Source organism: Schistocerca cancellata, chromosome 8 (genome assembly GCF_023864275.1).
Source record: "Schistocerca cancellata isolate TAMUIC-IGC-003103 chromosome 8, iqSchCanc2.1, whole genome shotgun sequence".
In the NCBI taxonomy this organism is placed as follows: Eukaryota; Metazoa; Arthropoda; class Insecta; order Orthoptera; family Acrididae; genus Schistocerca; species Schistocerca cancellata.
In genome coordinates, this window is record NC_064633.1 from 238,886,167 (window position 1) to 238,897,239 (window position 11,073).

Sequence of the window (11,073 nt, forward strand, 5' to 3'; positions counted from 1 at the left end):
CCACCGCGGTGTGTCAGGACGTCCTTCAAGGGAGTCCATTATCCATGTCGCTCTGCGTTCTGTTTCTGGAACCGTTACTGCGAGCTATAGCTACGCGTTTGGATGCCTGGTCGCTTCTGGGAGAAAGGTTTACCGTTCGTGCATATGCTGATGACGTTATGGTTCTGCTCCGTACACATGATGATATACCACTGCTGAAGGAAGTTTTGGATGCGTTTTGTCGTCTTACGGGAGCGCGGGTTAATGACGAAAAATATCGTTTACTCAGTTTGCGAGGAACTGACGCTGTTGAAATTCCATGGGCTTTGAAGGTCACCCGATATGGATCGTTGGGAGTTATAATTGACATTTGTTTGGTAAAGATGGCTATCGTAAACTGGAAATCTGTCACGGATAAGATTCAGGGTGCAATCATCGAACACGAGTGTCTCTCCCTCTAGCTTCTTCATAAGGTTCGGGCCATGGAAACGCATGTGTTACGTAAGGTTTATTTTATTGCACAAATGTTTCCACTTCCTGAGATGATGTACCGCAAGTTGCAAAGTTTAACTGTCAGGTTTATCTGGCGTCAGCTATTTAGGAATAAATATCCTTTCCCAAGCGAATCTCTAACTAACAATGCTGTTAAGCCGCTGCCCAATTCCTCATACTATTCCCTCTCTGGAAGCCCTGTCTCCAGAAACGAATTGGAAGATTGTTTGGTCTAACAGCAGGCTCCCGATTTTCCCGATGGAAGTGGCGTCCTCGTGGTACCAAGTTGTTCGTGATATTGTGTAAGCTACCTATGTAAACTGCTAGTTCGCTGGTCTACAGTGGGAGCTATTTCTATTTGTAGGTGTAAGCTACACATCGTAACCTTATCGATGATAATGGACTGAATCGAACCGTATTAAGTACCGAACTGCATCCACACTTGGCAAATATCTGCGGTTAAGCTACCATAAAAGACAATTTATTTTAAATAAAATTTACAGGGTCGCCACCAGCCCAAGTCCTTCCTAACATACAAGAATGACTAAACTGGAAGTAATTCAAATTTGGAATTCAATGGAAACAAATGAAGTAGCAGAACACACAGTATTATCCTTTACGGCATATTTATTCGTTAATAAAGATTTTGGAAATAGCGTGCACATCCTATGGGTACACTTAGCTGGTGCCTGAACATGAACTACATTAATCTGTTTTCGATAAGTGAAATTATATTGTACAATTTCACTGTTGTGATTAATGGGAAAGGTGAGGAAGGGGAAACTGGAAACATCCTCTCTATCATTTAACCTAGATTCACACGACATAGAAAGATCACAGGAATAACCGACGATCTTTAAAAACATGCACTAATTTGCAAAGAGGTTTATTTCCGTTGCAAGATTTGGTCAGCGCAAGTACATGAGATAAGAAGTCGTGCGCCCACGTGCAAAGAACACAGTTCACCACGTGCTGAATTGCGTCACACATTTATGGTTTCAAGACAGAATTTAAGTGGTAAGCACAAATATATGAATCGTTTCTTTTCTTAGGAAACGACTATAAAATGAATTTGTCACTACAACGGAAAACTAAATCACCATGGCAGAAACCTTCCGATGATTCAAGGTACACGTGGTCCGTTAAGAACTAAATCATTACAAAAGTTCACCTTAATTCACGAAAATCCGATGTTTCAAAGAGTTTATCGCGAACAAAACAGATTAAATTAGCACTGGAAAAACCTATCGGTATGCAGTAGGAAGCGGAAACGTACATGGTTTACCAAACCCGTAGTACAATATGAACACAAGCGTATACTATCACCAGGAAACCACAAAAAATAGAATAAAATAAAACCACTACGCAAAGGCACACAATTAATCTCACATTGACACGAGATATAAGTTCACTAGCTGATCCTAATCATGTTCAATAGTGGATGCTCCACACGACGATGTCCCAAAGGAACAAAGCCAATTTCCTCCACAACTATTTTTAAACACGATCATGACCTATTATTAACCAATTGTACCACAGTCCGAGCAGAAATTCGTAAGGTTTCAGTTAGGCTGAACGACTTAAATATTCCAACGAATTTAACATAGGAAAATCTTGATTAACGCTACCTCCTACTTTGTCATAAGTACTAGAAGCCTTACTTAGGAGCTGCGAACCGTACTCAGTTGCACCTACGAACATGCGACTTTTTCGCATTGGCCTCAGTGTAACGGATCGCTGTGGCTTGTTGGACATTATGTCCACTACGTGATGTTGAGCGGATATGACGCAGATCCATGTGCCTTTTCCCAATATATGGCCACCGCCCATTGGACGAGGCTCAGGATGCCCCGTTATCGTGAATTTTTTTTCTAATATTTTATATCTTGTTTTTCATCGGGAAGGCGTTGGATGAGTTGTCATTCCCCCCTTTTTATTATTTTTTATTTTTGTGGGCAATTCTCTGGATTTAGATGTTCCACGATGTAAAAGTGACGGAGGAAAGAATGTGTGGGCACATTAAAATTAAAAAAAAAGTAATCAGGAGATCCTTGGTTCGAATCCTGGTCAGGTACACATTTTAATTCATCGCCGCTGATTCTGTGTATTGTCCTCATGCAGCTGACAGCAGTGATGCACTCCTTTTTCTTTCCTTTCCTTTCTTCCCTTCTCCATCTTCAGTTTACACTACTTTTTACATAGTTGCAGCGCAGAATTGAAAAGCCTATACAATCTAGTGAATGGACTGTAGATCCACTCACTAGAGTGGAGGAAAATGGTGCACCAGTGTTGAATTTTGGGAAATCCCTCAGGACACCATGGTGCTAAGTATGGCGCTAATTGTAAATATTGAACCAGAAGACCCTAGAGTAGCAGGAGTAAATACGACAGTGGACTACAAAGAAGGGACAAACATATAGACACCCTGATACCTATGGTGTATTGGTAACTTTTACACATACTGTTGATCGTGTAACTTAGTTAATCTTTAACTTCTTTGGCTTGAAAAGCTGGAAATTTTTTCATTATTCTGTTAATTCGTGCAATGCGGAAATATACTTTAAATGCATTTTTCAAAGCTATATCAATTTGCATTATTTATCTTGTATATTGTAGCTATGGTAACTGCTTCATGCTTAGAGATCCTAGTATTGTATGTAATAGGACACTTGGTGGGAAGTCCTCCCGTAACGAAAGGGTTTAGGCACGAGAAAATGTAAAAGCTGGATCGGCGTGAGTTAGCGAGCCATGTTTTACTGTGACAAGGACTCTGTGGCCAGCTTTCGAAGAGTAAACATCCCGAGTGCACAGTGAGGCAAGAATTGTTGTGAGAGGGGATACTCTGTTGAGCCTCGGATGACCATTGTTATCAGCCGCTGTTTCATGCTATTTATTGATTTACTCTGAAAGTTTCAATCCTGACCCCAAGAAGATATATACAGAGCCTTTTACACTATGACTGCATTACACGGCATTGTTCAGTTGGCACAGAAGATCGCTTCTGCATCCATCTTCAGACAAATTAATGTTTAGTTAACTGTTCTGTTGCACATACCAGATTTCGCCGGGAGTTTTCATATTATAAATGCTTAATATCGACTGTGTGTCACGAACCTTGATTTGCCCTAAGTCACTAATCTTATCTGATTCTTAGGTCGTTACCACGAATAGTCCAGACTTCAAAACCAACTTAAAGTGGTTAAATTAAAATTTGAAACCACTGAGAGAAGTGTTAAATTTTGTGGAGCAAGTGATTTGAATTTACAAGTAGCCTTTTGTTAAAGTTCTCCATGTGGTAGTTAAAAATCATTATTACGATTAAGATTAAAACACTATTTTCTTACAGTTTCGCATAAAGAAACAACCTTATAAATTCTTAAAAGCATTTCTCACAAACAGCATTGATTATAAACAGTGAATGCAATGTATATTACTGCTAAGTACCGTTTGAAGGCCTAAATCATTTCTACTTGTATAACAGGTTTGTAACTAGTGCTGTTGCCGGCCGTAGTGGCCGAGCGGTTCTAGGCGCTTCAGTCTGGAACCGCGCGACCGCTACGGTCGCAGGTTCGAATCCTGCCTCGGGCATGGATGTGTGTGATGTCCTTAGGTTAGTTAGGTTTAAGTAGTTCTAAGTTCTAGGCGACTGATGACCTCAGAAGCTAAGTCCCATAGTGCTCAGAGCCATTTGAACCATTTTTGAACTACTGCTGTTCCATGTTTATATTTATGCATAAGGTATGTGTTGCCACTGGGTAGTGTCGAAGTGTTGGTGAAAAATCAGGTTAACAGACAAATCGGTTTGAGGGACCCCCTCTGTGTTAGTCAGCGTGTTAGCAATTTTATAGTGAAAGCTACTCGTAGTATAAAGTTTATTGCTACTTTTCAGATTATGATTTGCACTAACTTACCTAATGATTCCCACATATAAATTATGATCTGCGTAATGCATTAAAAAACCGACGTTAACGTTTTTAAAATAATCGCTTGGTAACTACCTGAGTATGACTTCTTATCAGTATTGCACGTTCAGGAATAACCCGGATGAAATTAAGTGGTACTCTTCCCCAGTTAAGCGGCATTCTGGGATTAGCATTTTTAATTACACACTAAAGCAATTAGTGTACATTAATGTGACGTGGTTTACTACCGCGATACTTAACCAGAAAGCAAATTAATTCATGACTAACCATATTCTTAGTGCATGCTACTGTTGTCGTGTCCAATTACTAAACGAAGTCCTTATTAGAGTAAAGCTTAATTGAGCAGATGTTTTACCTTTTGCTGTACATTTGCCTGAAAATAATTTTGCGTAATTTAGCTGGCGACCACATACTTGTAATCCGTAATAAAAGAGCGTTGGATCAGTTTCCACTCTGACAACTTTCCCTTCTTTCAGTAATTAGATCACGCAAGAGAGGAAATAAAATAAATTAGTAAACGACCGCGGCCATTTAAAATCCTCGTAAATGGATAGCATTGTAGGATGGAGTTTTCAACATTAGCATCCCCCTATAATGTTATATACTGTATTGCACAGCAATTTGGTGAAGCTGGACAACCTTCACAAGAGGCGTTTGGTTTGTTGCGGTCACTCAGGCGCTTGCCCCAAGAATTTACTTTGAAACTTACGTGGTGTGAAGTTCAGTTACAGGGTTCTTGTCTCGAGTCTCCTCGGGCAATGGTTTCTGTTTGCTGTTTCACTTCATGCTGCTACAAATCTGCCACTTAATTTTCAACATTCTTCTGTAGATTCTCTTGTGTTCCGGGTTTTACGGAGTCCGTCTTTCACTACCATACAATGCTGCGCTCCAAACGTACATTCTCAGAAATTTCTTCCTCAAATTAATATCTATGTTTCATACCAGTAAACTTGTCTTGGCCAGGAGTGTTGTTTTTTGACTGCTAGCATACTTTTTATTTCGTCTTTGCTCGTTCAATACGGATTATTTTGCTGCCTAGGAGGCAAGATTCCTTAATTCTTCTATGTCATGATCCTCAATTCTGATGCTACAACATGGAGAACTTGACATAATGCTGCCGAAGTTCTTGCAGTTCCAACACGGTGGGGTCCGTTGATCAAAATTTCATCCGTTTTGCCGGCCGGTGTGGCCGAGCGGTTCTAGGCGCTGCAGTCAGGAACCGCGCTTCTGCTACGGTCGCAGGTTCGAATCCTGCCTCGGGCATGGATGTGTGTGATGTCCTTAGGTTAGTTAGGTTTAAGTAGTTCTAAGTTCTAGGGGACTAATGACCTTAGAAGTTTAGTCCCATAGTGCTCAGAGCCATTTGAACCATTTTTCATCCGTTTTGAGTACAGAAAAACCCTTTCCCACATATGGAAAATGGTGTGATACTGATGACTGTTGGATGTGCCCGACTTTAAGTTTTAAGTTAGAGATCGCAAGATAGCTTCACCAGACTTCTGGTCATGTGAATACAGGGTTATAAATACAAAATGAAATAGCCGTATGCAGGAGTAGTTTTAATAATGAATAAAAAAAGTAGGAATGCGGATAAGCTACTACATAGAGCATAGTAAACGCTTTATTGTAACCGAGATAGACACGAAGCCCACGCCTACCACAGCAATACAAGTTTGTATGGCACCTAGCTCCGCAGATGACGAAGAAACTGATGAAATGAATCATGAGATAGAAGAAATTATTCAAATAGCTGAGGGAGGGAGCATAGCTTAATCACAGCCAACAGTTGGTTTAAGAAACATGAAAGAAGGTTGTTTATGTGGAAGAAATCTGGAGACACCGGGATTCAGATTCATTATACAATGGTAAGACAGAGATTTTGGATCCAGATTTTGAATCGTAAGACACTTCGAGGGGCAGATGTGGACTCTGGCAACAATTTATTGATTATTAATTGTAGATTAAAACTAAATAAACTGCAAAAAAGTTGGAATTTAGTGAGAAAGGACCTGGAAAAACTGAACGAACCAGAAGTTGTAGAGACGTTCACAGGGAGGATTACGGAACGACGGCCAACAACAGGGGAAAGGACTATTTTAAATGAAGAATGGGAAGTTCTGAGAGATGAGACAGTGAAGGTAGCAGAGGATCAAGAAGATACAAAAAAAAAACGAGTTCTAGTAGAAATCCTTGGGTAACCCAAGAGATATTAAATGTAACTGATGAAAGAAGAAGACGTAAAAATGCAGTAAATTAAGGAGGCAAAAGGGGATAGAAACATCTAAAAAATGAGACTGACAGGAAGTACAAAATGGCTAAGCAGGAATGGCTAAAGCCAAAATGAAAGAATTGAGAAGCATATTCATTATGGGAAAGATAGAAAGCATCTGCAGGAAAATTAAAAGACCTTTGGAGAAAAGAGAACAAATTGTATGAATATCACGAGCTCGGATGGGAAACCAGTCCTACGGAAAGAAGGGAGAAATATATTGAAAAATCCGCCTCAGTTGCGAAAATTTTCTTGCCTTTACCTAGGTTTAGGCTAGATTAATGTAGCTTACTTCAGAAGCATAAAATTACTATAACACGCCAGAGTAAGCCACAGTCAACATAAAAATTAAAACCTATAGTACCGTGGTACCACGTCGAATTAAAACTACTTTTATGCTTCTGAAGAAGGCTAGATTAATCTAGCCGAAAACTGGGTAAAGACGAGGAAATATTCGCACCTGAGGCGGAATTTTCAGTATATTAGTCTGTCACAGTTGCTGACGGGGCTGCAATGTGCTAAAAATTCATTTAAGGGAGAGCAGGAAGGTGGAAGGAGAATATAGAGAGTGTATACATGGGAAATGTACTGGTGGAAAATATTATGGAAGTGGAAGAAGTAGGAGAAGATGAGATGGGAGACATACTGCGTGAATAATTTTACAGAGCACTGAAAGACATAAGTTGAAATAAGGCTAGGGAGTAGACAACATTCCATTAGAACTTCTGATATCCTGGGAGAGCCAACCATGACACAACTCTTCCATCTGGTGCGCAAGGTGTATGAGATAGACGAAATACCGTCAGACTTCAAGAAGAATATAATAATTCTAATTCTCAAGAAATCAGGTGCCGACAGGTGTCAAAATTACCGAATTATCAGCTTAATAAGTCACGGTTGCAAAGCAGTAACAAGAATTCTTTACAGAGGAATGGAAAAAAATTCATGCATTATCCCAAGTTTGTTCGGTATTTATAACTCTGAATTCACCTGACCAAAAGTATTGTTCCTCCTGCCAGTGAACTTCACGTACTCCCACTATATCTAACTTTAACATATCCATTTCCCTTTTCTAATTTTCTAACCTACCTGCCCGGTTAAGGGATCTGAAATTCCGCCCGCCGATCCGTAGAACGCCAGTTTTGATTTTTCTGGTAACGACTTCCTCCTGAGTAGCACCCCCCCCCCCTTCCCCAGGAGATCCGATTGGGGGCCTATTTTACTTCCGGAATATTTTACCCAAGAGTATGCCATCATTATTTAACCGTACAGTAAAGCTGAATCCCCTCGGGAAAAATTGCGGCTGTAGTTTCCCCTTGCTTTCTTTCATCCCTTCGCAGTACAAGGCCGATTTGGTTGATGTTGCAATGCCAGATCAGTCAACCATCCAGACTCTTGCCCCTGCAAATACTGCAAAGCCTGCTGCCCCTCTTCAGGAACCACACATCGGTCTCGCCTCTCAACACATACCCCTCCGTTGTGGTTGCACCTACGGTACGGCTATCTGTATCGCTGAGGCACGCATGCCTCTCCACCAACGGCAAGGTCCATTGCTCATGGCGTTTCCCTATCTTTCAACAAACTAACGCAAGACTCCATGTTACCCGTGCTCTCTTGACGTACCTCGAAACAAAGTATGTGCCCCTTCTATCTCGGTTGGAGCATTCTCCAGGTCTTGCACCCAGTTGCTTAGAGAGTGCCTGGCTACACTCACTAACCAAGATGAACTGAACCTCTCACCACGGACAACGCAGAGGCCGACGGCCTTCACTTAATGACGGAGCAGAAGTGTTTGCGAAGATTTGTTAGTGCTAACAGACAAGCAACAGTGCGTGAAATAACAGCAGAAATCAATTTGGAACGTTCGATGAAAATATGCGTTAGACAGTACTGCGAAATCTGGCGTTAATGGGTTATGGCAGCAGACGACGGAAGCTACTGATCTGCTGACGCATGACATCGCTTCTCTTGGGCTCGTGACAAAAACGGTTGGACCCTACACGACTGGTAAGATATGGCCCGATTCCAGTTGGTAAGAGCTGACGGTACGATTCGAGTGCTGCGCACACCTCACGAAGCCATGGATCCAGGTTGTCAATAGTGCATTGTACAACCTGGAGGTGGCTCTGTAATGCGGTGTTTACATGGAATCGACTGGGTCCTCTGGTCCAAGTGAACCTATCATTAACTCGAAATGATTATGTTCGGCTACCTGGGGACGACTTCCAGCCATTTGTGGACTTCATGTTCCCAAACGACGACGTCGTGTAACCGCGCCAGAATTGTTCGCGACTGGCTTGCAGAATATTCTGGATACCCAGTTGCAACTGATTTAGCCATCCTAGATCGCCAGACACCTACGTCTGATCGAACATTTACGGAAAAGAACCGATAGGTCAGTTCGTGCATAAAATCATGCACCGGCAACACTTTCGCAGTTATGGACGACTATAGAGGCAGCATGGGTCTAAATTTCTGTAGTGATGAATTCACGCGACATACAGCTGCTGCACTACGCTGTGTAAAAGGAGGTCCGATGCGATATTAGGTGGTATCCCATGACTTTTGTCACCTCAATCTATAGCTGAAGCCGTGTGCATGCTCAGCAGAAGTTTCAATGAAAACTAAGTGAGCTGCGATGGATTTAAAACATTGAATTTGTATTCGGATGGACGGTGGTTCAAAACCACAGCTAGCAACCCAGAAATTGATTTCTCCTCGCCGTTCTTAAATCGGTGAAGGTGAATGTCTCGACGGTTTCTTTCAAAAAATGGTTCAAATGGCTCTGAGCACTATGCGACTTAACTTCTGAGGTCATCAGTCGCCTAGAGCTTAGAACTAATTAAATCTAACTAACATCACACACATCCATGCCCGAGGCAGGATTCGAACCTGCGACCGTAGCGGTCGCCCGACTTCAGACTGTAGCGCCTAGAACCGCACGGCCACTCTCGCCGGCCCGTTTCTTTCAAAGTACGCCATTCTTCTCCAATCCGTCTCTGAAGAGTCGTCATCAATGGGGAGGTTAACCCTAGCTTTCTTCCTTTTCTTTTTGTATTGATCACTATTTTCTGTTGTAATGCAGTACTATTGGTTATATCCTCAGAGTTTTGGAAAGTGAGTGGTTAGATTTCCATCTGGTCTTACACGAGAAGTTCAATGGGGTGGGTCAGGACATTTGACGTATACAAACTACGGATGAAAAGTGAAAAAAACCAGTAATGATGTGAAAGTGAAAGTCACAATTAAAGCAACTAAGCAGACAATGAAATTAGTGGAATTATTCAGGTGCTTTAAAGGTTTTCACGTCCATACTTGTCCACTGGTATTAAAAGAAAATCATGTGATCGACGATGATAGTTTTCAAACTCGCCACAGTTTAAAACATAGATTATGGAGAAATGGTAGAGATGAAACTGAAAGCGTTTAAAGTGAGAACTTGTAACACCGAAAATGCAGGATGCATGGCACCTGCTACCGATATATAATTTTTTTAATTGTGTGTAAATATTTGTAATTTAAATGCTTTCTTTTAAAAAGTAAGGACATTGCTTCCCCGTATGTGTACATTTAGATAGAAGTCTGTTGGCGTTTTATTGTATTATCTGTATTTTACCGTGAAACTTATAAGCTATGGGAAAAAGCCAAAGGAATTGTTATTTCCATCGACTAGCAACGATAATAGCAGTGCTTGTGCGTTGTAAAATCTTTGGGTAGGGTTTTTTTGCGTAGAGCGCGTGGAGAGAGCGAGGGACGGGTTCCAGCGCTTGTAGTGTGCGGAAGTGTGGTGTTAACGCTCTCGCAGTAGAGAGCATCATTTCGGCGGCATCATGTACGCGCGCCAGCCAGATGACTAGTAGCAGGTGGAAGGACAGTAGACGGGCGGAAGAGGCTGTATTGATTACAATTGCCCGTTCCTGCAATTAGCCATGGCCCCACAAGATGCTACCGTCTTCAACAACAGCAGCAGTTCCAGCAACACGGATTTGTCGTCGGTTCCGAATTTCGTCGCACGCACAGCACTGAAGTAAGACTGCTCATTGGCTAACTCAGCAGCACAACTGAATGTGATTTGATTAATGAACTTTATTTAAATAATAATCAGTTAAATTCAGGGCGATTGTTTCCTCATTGCCCCCAGACATTGTTGGCTCTGAGCACTATGGGACTTAACATCTATGGTCATCAGTACCCTAGAACTAAGAACTACTTAAACCTAACTAACCTATGGACATCACACAACACCCAGTCATCACGAGGCAGAGAAAATCCCTGACCCCCAGACATTGTTACCAAGCAGGTCCTTGTTCCCTTTTTTCCTTATATGCAACCGAAGATTGAGAATCTATCACTGGAAAAAATCCAAATATAAAGAAAATGCACAAATTAAGAGTGTGGAAGTTTTATTTA